The sequence below is a fragment of the Pezoporus wallicus genome, unplaced genomic scaffold (genome assembly GCF_028554395.1).
Source record: "Pezoporus wallicus isolate ANWC-B61680 ecotype Strahan unplaced genomic scaffold, APGP_CSIRO_Pwel_v1 contig_593, whole genome shotgun sequence".
NCBI lineage: Eukaryota > Metazoa > Chordata > Aves > Psittaciformes > Psittacidae > Pezoporus > Pezoporus wallicus.
Window position 1 is genome coordinate 1,720,736 of NW_026642342.1, and position 13,471 is coordinate 1,734,206.

Here is a 13,471-nt window from a genome sequence, read left to right on the forward strand (position 1 = left end):
GCTTGGAGGGTACAAATCCAGTCAACACACGAGCATTCCCAAAGCCCAGTAAAAGGATGCTATTTGCATTGTGCTTTCATTACTTTTTAGCAGCATCTCTAGCCCTGTCCTCTCCATCAGGACTTTGTGCCTCAGGGACCTGGGAAAACATGTAAAACAGGAAAAATACATTTTAATCCAGCCATGAGCCTGTCCAAAATGTTGGTAAGGAGGCAATCAGTGATGACACCAAGGTGAAGTTAAGTATTTCCAGTGGCAGCTTCAGGGAGGACAACTGGCATGGAAGGAATGTTTTGGCAACCCAAATCAGAAGCTGTAATGTCCTCACAAGGAGTGTTATAATTTCTGATGCTATTTCCACAGCATTGCAGCAAATACAGGGGTGCTGTAGTGAAATCTGTGCTAGCAGGGGTTAACTTTATAGGTTAGAAAGAACGAGAAATGAAATCTGTGCTGCCTTTTTCGAGTCTTTGGTGTATATGTAAATGTACTGGAGAAACAAAGGAAAACAAGGACTGATGGGTTGGCGTTTGGAGGAATTGACAGGAAAAATAATCAGAACTAACTTTTCAGATGCAAACCTCATCTGCAGCAGAACTGTGCCCTCACACCTGTTACCTGTGGATTATTTTTTAGTTTGAGTTTCAGCCTTTAATTAATTCAGTAGATGTTGCTGGTTATGGGTTTCTTCCCCCTCAAACCGGAATTAAGCAAGCAGCCCCAACACTTCTCCATAAAGAATATGCAACGCTGACATCCCTACAGTTCTTTGAAACTGATGGAAATTTGCAGAAGTCAATATTTTTAATAATTAATAATTTTTGATAAAAATTTATTTGTTATACAAAAATCTGGGGGGTTCCACATGTAAATACATTCATGTTTTTCCTGTGTGACTTTGCTAGTTATAAGCAACTGTGATCAAAGTAAAAATGTTTTCAGGGATGCTCTAGTGGACTGAAAAAGAAGGAAGATATCATGAGCTCCAGGTCCACATGGTCACTCAGAACTTTGTGTGAACATTAAATGAGCTTGTAGCCTCATAAGGAATAAGCCAAGAAATTAAGTGAGTCCTGACTTTCTTGCCTACCTACAACAGGGTTAATTGCCTGCTATGGTAGTCTTTACCTGCAAGCTCAGGGACAGCCATTAGGGCTGAGCTGGGTCCTGCTTGCTCTAACTTCTGCATCTCTTCAACATGCCTGTGCACATCCATCGTCACAGTACAATCCCTCAGGAACTCCTTGGGACACCAAGTGCCATTTGTCCCACATGGCTGACTCACAGTGGTTTGATGCCAGCAACTCCCAGGTTCAAGCATTTCGGAGTTGGATTGGGTGTCCAGCTTTTAATACAGTAAATGACATCTGGAAATCCATACTCCTTAAAGGACTTTTGCAGCCTCAGGCTCCATCTCTGCTGTCAAATACACCAGCTTGCAGAAGGGGGAGCTTCCTCCCACTTCGTTCCATCTCTGCTTTATAGGTGAAAAGAGTCACCTCTGGAAACGCTCACACTGAGGGAGCCAGAAGACCTTAAAAACAAGGAGAAGAAATAACAGATTTACCAGCAAACACAACAAACGCAGGAGGATACACACACAAGCATCCCTTAGCTGTACTAGCACTGCAAAAGGAAGTCAGCAATGCAAAATAGACTTGTGTACACTTTCCAGGCATCTCTCTGCAGCACAACTCTCGCATCTATAACATGGGAACAATGATACTATCCCCACAGCTATATGACATGAAATGTGCAAAGGGAATAATTACAGATTTGGTGAAAATGAGGCATTTAGTGTCCAGAGTCAGTCCTATGTATTAGCAAAGTCCATAAATCCCTGAAAGATTGAAGGTTTGAAAATATCAAAAGGTTGTTGAGAAATAACCCGTTCCTCTGCTTCAAGGTTCATACTCAGGAGATTGCTTTCTGTGGCTGCAGAGACAATATTTCACTGAGTGGGAATATCTGGAGTGAGTCCTCTTGGGACTTGGATTGAAGAAAAAAAAAATCATCATATTCAGTGCACTGAAGCATTTTATGACTGAGCTTCAGCGAAAGTCAATACCAACCATTTACTCAGAGACAGGAGTACTCGACGTGCACGTGCACAGTACAGGCCAGCTGTGCAGAGCCCGGAGGTGACGTATCTTGATGTTAACTGATCCAAAGACCTCAGTGCCTGTTATCACGCAACAAATAAAAGATTCTGAAGTGTTCTGATTTTAAACTCAATTACTCAAAGTTGAAGGCAGCACAGCAATTCTTATTATAGAAAAAGAAAAATTAAATCTATTGGATGATATTGAAATAGTGTGTGCATTGCACCAACCATTCAGAAATAGAAACCATTCTCTTGGCTGCAAAATCTTTCCTGTGCCAATTAGACCCCCCCCCTACTGAAAAGCTGCAGGGAAAACCTCTTTCCAACAAACATCTGAGCCAACCACCCTCACAATTACAAACAGAAGTCTCTTGCCTGAGCCCTTCTCCCTTTCCTCCCACACCTTCTGAGGAGCTCTGCACCTTCCCTGGGTAAAAATTGCCTATGGGGAATAGTTACCTAATGTCATGGAGCAAACCTTGCATAGTCAGAGGGGAGGATTCGCAGCACCAAATCTGAAACCTCAAATAGCAGCACAATTATACTCTTTACTGGTGCAGCTCCAGGATCATCCAGACAAACCATGGGCAAGCAGAGTAATTTTATCCTGATATGCCTGTCTAAACAGCAGATTGCTCTTCTGTAGTGTTCTCCCTCGCTTGTTAATTTAACGCTTGATATATAGGAAAAATTAGAATTAAAATGTACCCAGCTGCTTCCTTCATTCCTGACTCCATTTAGAAATATCTCACATATCCCCACAAAATGAGATAAAATGCTTGAGACACTTATGAGCCTGTATTTTATTTTTAGACAAACCTGTGTGATTTAGGATCCTAAATTCCAGCCAAGGCCAGGTTTGCACAGCTCTGACCACAGCACCCGTCACATTCAAATTCCAGCACCAGTGTGGGAGGAGAGGCAGGTCTCTGCTGCTTTGGGTGGACAAGCTCTTGAAAGATCACAAGGATGTGGGCCTGTGAAAAACAAGCAGGAAGGTAGGGCTAGCTCCCAAACAACAAACATCTGGAGTTGGATTTAACAGCTGACTTTCTGGAGACTTTAGGCAGCGTAAGTTACACAAGAGGAGTGCTGCTCCTCTAGCCATGGGGGCAACAAGGAAAAGAAACCAGATGCTTGGCCAGGACACTGAGAGCCTTTCTTTCTCTTCTCCAAGGCTCTCTGAGCAGCAACCATGCACACATGATGGCATAGAGAAGGTGCCTGACAAGCAAAAGTCATTCCATGTCTCTCTTGCATGTATCTGCAAGAGGAGAAAGCAAGGATTACACTGGACCCTCGTTAATCCAAGTAGCTGAGACCACAGGGACCACATAAGTGCAAGCTTGCACATCTGTCATATGCTTATGAGCCCATATCCTTCAGAGACACTTCTGAGTTTTTTTATTAAAGAATGAATTCTTGGGCTGGAAACAAAACAAAAGAAACACTCAGTTTAAAGCATTATGCAAGAGCCACAGAAGTGGCCATGGGTCAATGTTAAACTACCACCAGAGAAGTGAATTCTGGAATACTTATGTACCTCTCAACTGCTATGTTTGTTTTTTTCTGTGGCCAAGAAAACAAATGGAGATGTTTCAGCTTGGAGAGTGTATAGTGGAGATGGTGGGTAAGGAATGAAATCCATCCCTTTGAAAACCCATGGAGTTACAGCTTTGACAGTGAGAAAATGTTATCTGCACCCATCGGGATGGGAAGGACACAGGAAAGGAGGAAACATGAAGAGAGGAGGGGAAGAGGCAGAGAGAAAGGTCTGTGTTTAATCCAGATGAGTCGAGTGCAGGGAATGGACCCACAAACAGAACTTCTGGTTGTCCCAGCCCAAAGACAGGGTAGACTATGAAACAGGCAGGTATGGAAGTTTGACTGCTTTTCCAAGGCAGCAGGAGAGGGAAGTCTATGCAGAAAGGTGTCACCTAGTGCCTCCAAATGACTCATGGAGACCACAGGAAAGGTGATATCCTGGGAGAGGTGTGGAAGGATGGTGATTAGAGAATGATCTTGTTTTTTATCAAAACATTGCATTTCATACAGGAAAGACCAGCGATAAATCTAGGTTGGGATGACAAAAAATAGTGTTGGGGCAAATACATAAAACTTCTTGGTGAATCAAGTAATCAGTCAATCAAGTGCTTGATCAATAGAAGAGAGCAAAAGACTGCACCAAGAACTGGCAAAGAGGAAGATGATAAAAAGGAATGGACAAAGGCTACAAAAAATCGATTTAAGAAATGCCCAAACAGTCTATAATGCCTCTTCTCAAGTAACCAATGATACCTTCAAATCTTGCAGGATGTTCTGGGGATGAACCTACAGTCACCACTTGCTCTGGGGAGTACTAGTTTGTCCATGAAGTACCCATCTTTAAGAACACTGAAAGTTTTACATATTTATGGATTGGACAATACTGCCAGTGTGTGCCCAGAGAAGGACAAAAGCTGGTACAGCTGCATGAACTTATCACTTGACAGTCTCAGTCTGACCAAGTGTTTCCTTCTTTGCAAAAAGATCTGTGGACACTGACATATAAGCACCTTCGGAGCCAACTGTGGAGTTGGACATGGCATCACACTGATGACCTAGAAATGAGGACCAGGACCAGATGCTGGTAGTGTGGGGGCCGCTGGGCTCTGCCAAGGCCCATCACAGGACACCAGTGACTTCCTGGGGTGTCACAGCAGAAGTCAACTTGGCTGCAAAGACCTACAGCAGCCTGTGATATGGAGAAGGGGAACAGAAGGAAGTCTGATTTGACAGTAGAGCATAGTGCCAAGTGATCACAGCAGAGGTGAGCAATTAACGATAAAACCAAAATCTACATTTGTTTCTATTGCTGGCACAAAATGAGGCCATTGCCCAGTCCGCATAAAATCAAACACCACTTCATCAGAAATTAAAAAGCAGAAATTCCTGTGTTTGCCTGGGTCAAAGTCTAAACTGCAAAAAGCTCATGTAGTTCATCTGCAGGGACAGCTGCCCAATATACATTTGCAGGGTATCCAAAGCCTTCAGCAGAGGCATGTGTATCTCTGAGATGATGAACCGCCGGGGCTGGTGGCTCTCTAACTGCCTTCAGTCCAGCTCCACTCACACTCAAGGGACTTGGGGAGCCTGAGGTTTCTCCAGTTCTGTTCCTATTCAGATCCAAAGGGATTCTCCAGCTTTCCCAATGCCAGATACCACAACATGACCAGACTCACAAACATCAAGCTCCAAAGTCAAGCAAGGAGGTTTGCAACAAAGAAAAAAAGCCTGCACATTTCTAAATACATCCACGTAAATACATGTGCCTTTGCTCCACAGCGAAAAGAGATACAGTCCAGTTAGAAAAATAAACCCTCAGAAGATCTGCCCTTTTAGGAGTTAAACGCAACCAAAAGTTCTACCTGCCCATGATCAACACAGTTTCCAGCAAGCTCTCCTTGCAAAACTATCATGCCCTCAGCCTCCTCAGTGCTTTCTCACAATTCAAATTCAACAGCTCCAATGAGTATCTGCAGTTTCCTGAGGAAGGCATCCCAATTCCCTTCTTTTTATTTCTCTTTCTCTGCTGTGTTACAATGTCCCACTGGTTTTGCTGGTATAGATATAGAAAGTTTGCTACAATTTCTGTGCGAAGAAAGCACGCAAGTAAGAACCTGTGTTAAAGCTATCAAGGCAGGGATGATTAATTTGTAGTTAACATCCATTTACTTCATTATCCCTTCATTGAAGCTTGACAAACGTGAAAGCAACAATGAAAAATACAAATTAATAGGCGCATCAGCACTGAATGCAACCTACTATACGTTTAATCCCCACAGAAGTGCATGCAGATGTGTTAGATCTTTCCTAAGAACCTTTTATCCACCTTCCTGTCCTTGGTTTTAAATCTATTTAAATTTAAAGAGATCTATTTATACACACACATGTCTGTGTGTGTGTCAATACAATATGCATGCGTATGTGCAGAGCAGAAGATTTTCTCAACAGTTATCAATTAAGGCTGTGAAAACGACTTTGACTAAACTAAAGCACCTGCATAGTTTGACCTTCTGGATGGTTTCTTTCCAGGCAGCAGTTGCTCCCAATGTCGCAGTAAGGGAAGTAACCCTGGGGGTCCTGTCCCCACTTAGCCCCACGTTGAAGGGAGTGGCTCAGCTCCATGCGGAATGATCAGCTGGGAGGAGAGAGAAACGCATTAGTGCCACCTCTTTTCACAAGAGCATCAAGAAGATCTCACACAAAATGGAGGGATGTTATCTGAGTGGAAAGCAGCTGCTTGCCCGCTTTTATGTAGGCATCTCCTCCCACCCTGCAGCTATTTGAACATGAATGTGTGGGCTGTGAGGCCTAGAGGTGATTCAAAAATTATGCTAAAGCATCTTTGTGCCATACCTCCTTCGTACCTCAAGTCAGACTATGTCGCTGCATCAGGGTGAATATACACAGTGTGGAGTTGTCCAGCGCTTGCATATCCTCAAGACAAAACTGAGGACCTGTGAGGAAACAGAGAATTTCTGTCATTGTTACATTCTTCACTGAAATCTTCTTGAAATAAATGCTAGTAAAAGAGCTACTCATCTACCCTTCAAGGTGACCTGCAAATGAAGAAAGGTGGATTTCTAGCCTTATTTTTGGCTTAGTTACAAAGGCCTGAAAAGTTGGCAGGAATTTGAAGCAACGCTGGGGTTTTTAATGCCACCTTCCCCATTTTCCTATTTTATTTTCTTTCTATTTTCCTGATAGAAATTTAGTTCTTACCTTCCCTGACACTCTATAGCCAAAGAGAGAAAAAATGAGATCAAACCATTGCTGAGGACTGACATTGGTACATCTGAGAGAGGAACATACGGTCACACCACCTCCTGGTTTGCCTCCAAAGGAGGAGAGGGAATACTTTTGGCTGCAGGGGGGTTATTTCCAAGAGGGGAAGAAAACATTAATTTGCCTTTTGTTGGCCCCTGTTTAACTTACTGATCTAAAGAAATCTTAGGTGAAAGTAAGTTTCTGATAAAGATCTAATTCCCTTTCTCCTTTCCCTACCTGGCTGGGGAGTTCCCATATAAGTAGGGTTGGATGGAAAAGGAGAGGGGGAAAAACCCTTGCCTGTGTCAAGAAACAAAATGACTCACACTAATAGCTCACAGGGAAGGAAAGAGGCAAACATTAAAAATGACTACATGGAAATTAGGAGAAATTACAAGCAATTAAATACTCTAAATCAGAGGTCTCTAACCTTGACGAGAAAAAAAAATGCTGGAGAAAGCTCAGATGTGATAGTGCAGTTACAGCTAAGAGATAAACCAGGGAAAATAAAACCTGGGCAAGTAGGGTGCAAGTACATTTCAGTCCTCCTTCATACCACAGTGGGTTTGGTTTGCAAAGCTTTCCTGGGGGTGGACTGCTTTGTGTGGTTACTTCGAAGCCAAAAGACCTAAAATCATTTTGAACCACCAGGAACATGACCTCTTATGCTGCCCTGATCCTGCTTTCCCTCATGCACACGACCACAATGTGACAGCCTGGTCTGCACTCTGCTGGGTATGCTTCCTAGTTTTCCAGAGGCAAAAAATTCCTTGTGGGGTAAGAGAGTTTGGACACCAAACCTGTCACCAACTGATAAAATTGGACTGGGATATTCTAAAGGATTATCCACAGATCTAGGGCAAAGAAACAAACAAGCCAACAAAAAGTCTGATTTAAATGAATGTAATATTTATTTTGTATTTTTTACTTATTCCTGTTGGGAGGATGTGTCCATCATTTCTTACTCCAAAAGCCCTCACTTATTTCCATGCCAGTATGATGACATTTTTCACAAATCTAAACTTTTCCTGCTGAAAATCAGCAAGAAGAATCCTGGGCTGAAGCTCTAGACAAGCAATGACAGCAAAAGGTAGGACCTTTTCCTTCCTAAAGGCAGGACCAGGGCTTCCTAACAGGGGTCTACTCCCCTGTAAGCACTGAGCTCCTCAAGTTTTACCCACCACCACACAGCCTAAGCAATGTGAGCATGCAAAATAATCATGGAAAGAATACATGGGATGGTAAACTGAGGAAGGAGAAGGGTTCTGAGAGCAGAGCTTGCTGTATCACATGTATCTCCTCATTTCACACAGACATCATTTGTAAAAGCACAAAACCCCAGCGATTTACTTACCGACTCTGGCAGTGGATGCCACGCAGGACTTTTCTAAGCACAATGGAGGACTCAAGCAACACCACTAAGCAAAGAGCTTGGGAGCAGCCGAGCCCCGTTTCCGTGGCCCAGGAGTTGGGGTGCCATCCAGGATAAGGAAAAAAGACAAATTAAGCAGCACCCTGAAAATTACTCAAATTAAATAAAAGTGCGGGACATCAGTTCCTGCTCCAGAATGGTGAAGTTAGACAGGTTATTACAAGCAGGCAAGACGCAGTCATGTTTGATTTCCAGCAGAAACGAGGTTGTGAGTCCCCGATGGGTCAATGGAAAGGGGAGCCAGGCTGGGCCTCCTCTGGGGACCTTCTCCATTGAGAACCACAGCAGCAATGAGATCCTCCAAAAAAGTGCAAGTCCCAAATCAAAAGTCAAGCCACTATTAAAGGAAAGACATTTACAAGATCTAAAACTGTGCTAACCAGAGGTATTGAGACATTGGAACTAAACCTACCTTATTCCCGCTAGTGGTTGCATTTTAAGGAAACCTTTTAAAAGGATTATCTTCAGGAACTCTCTTTCAACAGCCTTTCCTTTAAGAGTCCTTCATGGTGATACTCTTATTAATTATGCTGTGTGATATGATTATGCATTTATTCAGGTATGGGTTGGAAACACGAAGCAGGGTTAACATTTGCAAGTGTCACTTACAATAAGGGATCTGGTAACTCCAGCCTTTGATCCGGTTCACAGTTGTACAGGGGATCTGCACGGGGCAGGCATCCATGAGGTAGCTGTTTTCACCAGGTTGTTTGATCTTGGGGTGATTGGCTGGTTAGTTTATTTATACACGGATTTGAAAAACAGAATGGTGAGGACCCCCCAAGCCCTGGCTGAGGCTCTTCTTAATGGCAGCCATGAGAAAAATTACATTTGGATCTATATCCATATGTAGCTGAAGATAAAGATGTATATTTTTATCTGTATATATAGGTATTTTCATATCTAGCTGTCTCTCTATTTACCTGTTTTTAACAACAAAAAGGCAACTCCTTGCACAGCTTTTGATTCTATGTTTAGACCACAAAAAGAAATTATTCCGCATCCCTCCAGCCTGAAGGTCTCCAGGAAATGATGGATGATTTAGCAGCCTCCTCCATCTTTGGGTGCACAGCCTTATCCTCCTTGTAACTATTCCTGCGAGTAAGGGCCACCATGCTGAGAGCACGGGAAGACAGAAGCCACCTCCTGCAGGGTACAGCCCTAGCAAGCAGCAGCCAGGGGAAAGAGCTCACCTAGGGCAGCTTTGCTTTAGTAATTGAAGCTGTTACTAAGAGTGAAAGAGGTTTGCTCTCTGGTCACTACTTCTATAAAAGAAATGGCACCTCAGGTTCAGGTACCATCCCAAATGCAAAAAACACAGATGTGGCCTTTACATTGTGAAGGTCTGAGGCCATCAGGCTGATTCCTGCCCTCCAGTATTGCACTCCCTCTATATGTGGACGGAGGAGGCTCTATGTGCCTCAATGCTCATAAAGGATACATGTTAAGAATGTAAGAAAATATTTTATGTTTAAATACAAACATTCTGCTCCTATTGAGAGAGATGTTGCCATTGCATGTGCATGTGCATAGGCATCATATATATTGTGCATATATACAGCTGGATGTATGTTTAAATCTACGTACGTGTACTTACGATATATGAATGCTGTAAATATCTGTACAATATGTGTATATTTTATTTTAGAGGCACGCACATAGGGAGGGAATGAACTGTTTGTACAACATAAGTATAGAGACACAATACATACATGTTGAGCACACAAACTCCGCTCTATATATATTATATATACACATGTAGGGGCATATAGAACATCTGTATTGCATATATTATTTACAGATATACACAGACTTTTTTTTCCCCAAACTCAAACATTTTCTTTTCCACATTGCTGATTTACTCAAAGTCTGTAACATAAAACAGGGGCTGGGTGGGGAAAGAAGGGAAACTTCGCTTTAGCTACTTCAGCTGAATCTCATATTATTTTCTTTTTTTTTTTTTTCTTAAGGAAACTTCATTGTATATTCCAGAAAAGTATATTGGTGGGGTAGGTTTACCAGAGGCAGAGAGAATGTGCAGAGAGTGAGAAAGTGAATTGATGGATGGATGGTTAAATGAATATAAATGAACTGATACTTTTACAGGAAAATAACATTTCTTTTCTTTTTTTTTTTATTCTATAGATCAGTGGGTTTTGTATCTGTAATTCTTTCATATCAGCAAAGAGGAAATAAACTCCCATGTAAATCATTTTGCCCCCATCTGGAAGCATATTAAAAGCATGCCTTTTTTTTTTTTCTTTTAAGCAGAGCCCTTTTTTTCCCCTATTTGCTTATCGGTTCATCCACCATTACATTTTAAATGAAATTGCAAGACCCCCCTCTTCTCCCTTTCTCTCCTTCCCCCCCCCCCCCCCCCCCCAAATTCCGGGCTGATGTCGGAAAGAGGGAATCAGACTCTCCCATGCTTTAGAATAACTGACCTAGATTCAATTACAGATAGACCCGGCAGACAGGACAGCACCTCGCTGCGTTCTCAGGGGTCTCTTAAAAAAAATAAATAAATAAAAAGGGCAAAATAATAATAATAGTAATAATAATACCCTCACACACACCCCGAAAAAGGCAAATAAAAGAGATAAAGGGGGGGAGGCAGATAAACAGGCGGCTCTCACCAGCAGCACCTGAGCGCTGCAGGCGCCAGGACACCCCTCGCCGCGCTGCCCCGCACAGAGCACCGGCTTCGCTGCAGCGCCCTCCCCGACGGTGCGGCCGCTGTCCCGACAGCAGGGACGGGGCTGCTCAGCCACACACCCCCGGCTGTGGGTTCTTTGGGGGCCGCTTCGGAAAGCACGGCTTTTGGGAGGTGGGGGAGGGTCCCGTTTCGCAGCGCTGCTTCCCGGGCGGGAGCGGGGAGAAGCGGAGGGCTATCCCGGGAGGAGAGGGGATCATCGCTGCTCTCCCTCCCTCTCCACCGGACAGGGTAGATGTCGGGGGGTCCCATTCCCCCCCCCCCCCCCGCCCCGGACCAAAGGAGCTGAGGTGGCACGGGGAGGGAGGAGAGGGGGGGGCTCAGGGCCCGCAAGACGTCTTGTTTCATCTCAAAGTGGGACCGGGTCTGCTCTAGGACGCGCCGTTGCAAATATAATCTTCATATTCAGTTCAATGGAGTCTCCTTATAATTTACAGCGGAGAGATAAGGCTGGAGGATGCAATGGAAAAGAAAAAAATCTGAAGTCATCCTCTCCCCCCCTGTACTGCGCTGCACCTTGGGCAGCGGAGCAGAATCCAGAATCTCAACTTCTCCCGACATATGTTTCCAGCAGATAAGTAAACAATCTGGACGTGAAATGAAAATTTTAATTAATGCAGTAATGCTATTACACCTCAAGTGTGCAAATCCCATTGCCTTGCACTGTGACAATGGGTGGGAAGGAGGAAAGAAAGCAGACAGACAACAAACCACAAGCAAATTCTAATCTGGGTTTTGCTTTTCACTCGGCTCCAATTGTTTTCATAGTTTGTTTCCTTTGAATTAATCTCATCCTTATATTTCAATAATTACCAGCTACTCATCTCTTTCCCTCTTTCTCTCACGCACTCAAAGAGCCGGCTCCCTCTCCCTCGCTCTCCTTTTTAAATTGGATCAACCTGTATTTAATTTCTAGGCTTTTAGGCATACACATGTTGGCTCGTTGCAGTGTGGACATGCACCGACCCTGCACGTTACTTCTTGTTTAGCTTTCCAAATGCGGCGCATTCAGTAATAACGAAGTATTTTGCCCTAATAAAAAGGGAAGGAAAGGGGGGGGGGGAGATAATAAAGGCTGGGTTGTCCCTTTGATGTTGGTATAAAACACCCCAACTAGAACAGAGGCGTGTGAAGGAAGAAGAGACACGGAAGCAAAATTAAGGACGGAAAGAGAAAGAAAGGCGGGGGGGAAACGTAAATTACAGACACATCAAAAGCAGTGGCAGAGGCTGCCTCACTCCGCAGCGAGGAGCAGCGCGGAAAATGCAGCCCGCTCTTCCCCCGCGGCCCGAGGGGGGAGAGGTAGCAGCAGCGGGCTGGGCTATAGTTAGCTCAGTAGTAATTTTATCGTGTTTTAAAGCATTTTCTGTGTTTTGATTTGTTTTCTAAGGGAGGCGGTGAGCACCCTCCGGGTGGGGGGACCCTCCTGCTTGCTCTCCGCCAGGGCCGAGTTCTCTGCCCTCGGAAGTCGGAGCAGCGGCGAAGCACAGAGCCGGCGCTGCCGGAGCTCCACGTGTGGGTCCCCGGCCCGGTGCGGTGCTGCCGGCCGGGGCTGCTGGGAGCGGAAGAGGAGGAGGATGTGTTTCTGATCACCGCTTACTTTTAAACACTACAATCAACGGATGTAGCCAGGAGGTCGGGCCTGGAATAAAACCGTAAAATCAGAATTGCAATCTTTTTGATGTTTCAAAGTCTCTTTGAATGCCTTTGATACACTCAATAGCAAATTTACCGGGCTATTATCACTAATAAGCAGAAATAAGTAGGATCTCTCAGAGACGTCTAGGGGCTTAATGTATCCTTTAAAATAAAGTTTTTTAACATCATATAATTCCTTTTCTGCCTTTGTCTCTCCTGCGAGCAGAGCTCCCTGGCGATCGCGTGGCAGCACCTGGGCACCAGCTAGGGCTCTCCCGGTTCCTTCTGCCTCCCAACTTCTTTCCTCTTTCTATTTGTTGTTTTGCTTAAAGAAAGGCCAGGATGGATGCCTTTAAGTGTCTAGGTGGTCCTGCAGGCAGCGCTGAGCCAAAACAGAACCATTTTCCGGGGAGAGAGGAGACGAGAGGCTAAAGGAAAAGAAAAGAGAAAAAAGAAAAAGAAAAAAAAGAAAAGAAAAGAAGAAAAAGAGAAAAGGAAGGAAAGGAAAGAGGGCAGAGGGGAGCTGCGGGGGGTGAGAGGGCCCGGTGGTGGGGAACGGCTCGGGACCGGGGCAGCTGTTCGCCGGTCCTCTCCCGGAGAGTGGCTCCGCTCGGCTGCGCTCAGCTCCGCGAGGCTGCGCGGGTGCGGGAGAGGCTCCGCGGGACAGCCCGGCCCAGGACAGCGCCCGGCCGCGCACCCAAGGCGTGGTGCGCATAACCCCGCGGCCTTTGTTTAATGATTTTATTGAAAGAAGGAGACAGTTGTGGGGAAACAG

The 13,471-nt window shown here is 44.6% G+C and overlaps 1 long non-coding RNA gene across 1 annotated transcript; it reads right to left on the reverse strand.

Annotated features, from left to right (window-relative positions):
- Positions 1-1,303: 1,303 nt before the first annotated feature.
- Positions 1,304-8,376, reverse strand: LOC130609871 (uncharacterized). The gene is made up of 3 exons (XR_008974901.1): positions 8,268-8,376; positions 6,514-6,603; positions 1,304-1,534 (listed from the first exon to the last, which is right to left on the reverse strand). It is a non-coding gene; the product is annotated as an uncharacterized LOC130609871 (long non-coding RNA).
- Between the last annotated feature and the right edge of the window lie 5,095 nt (positions 8,377-13,471).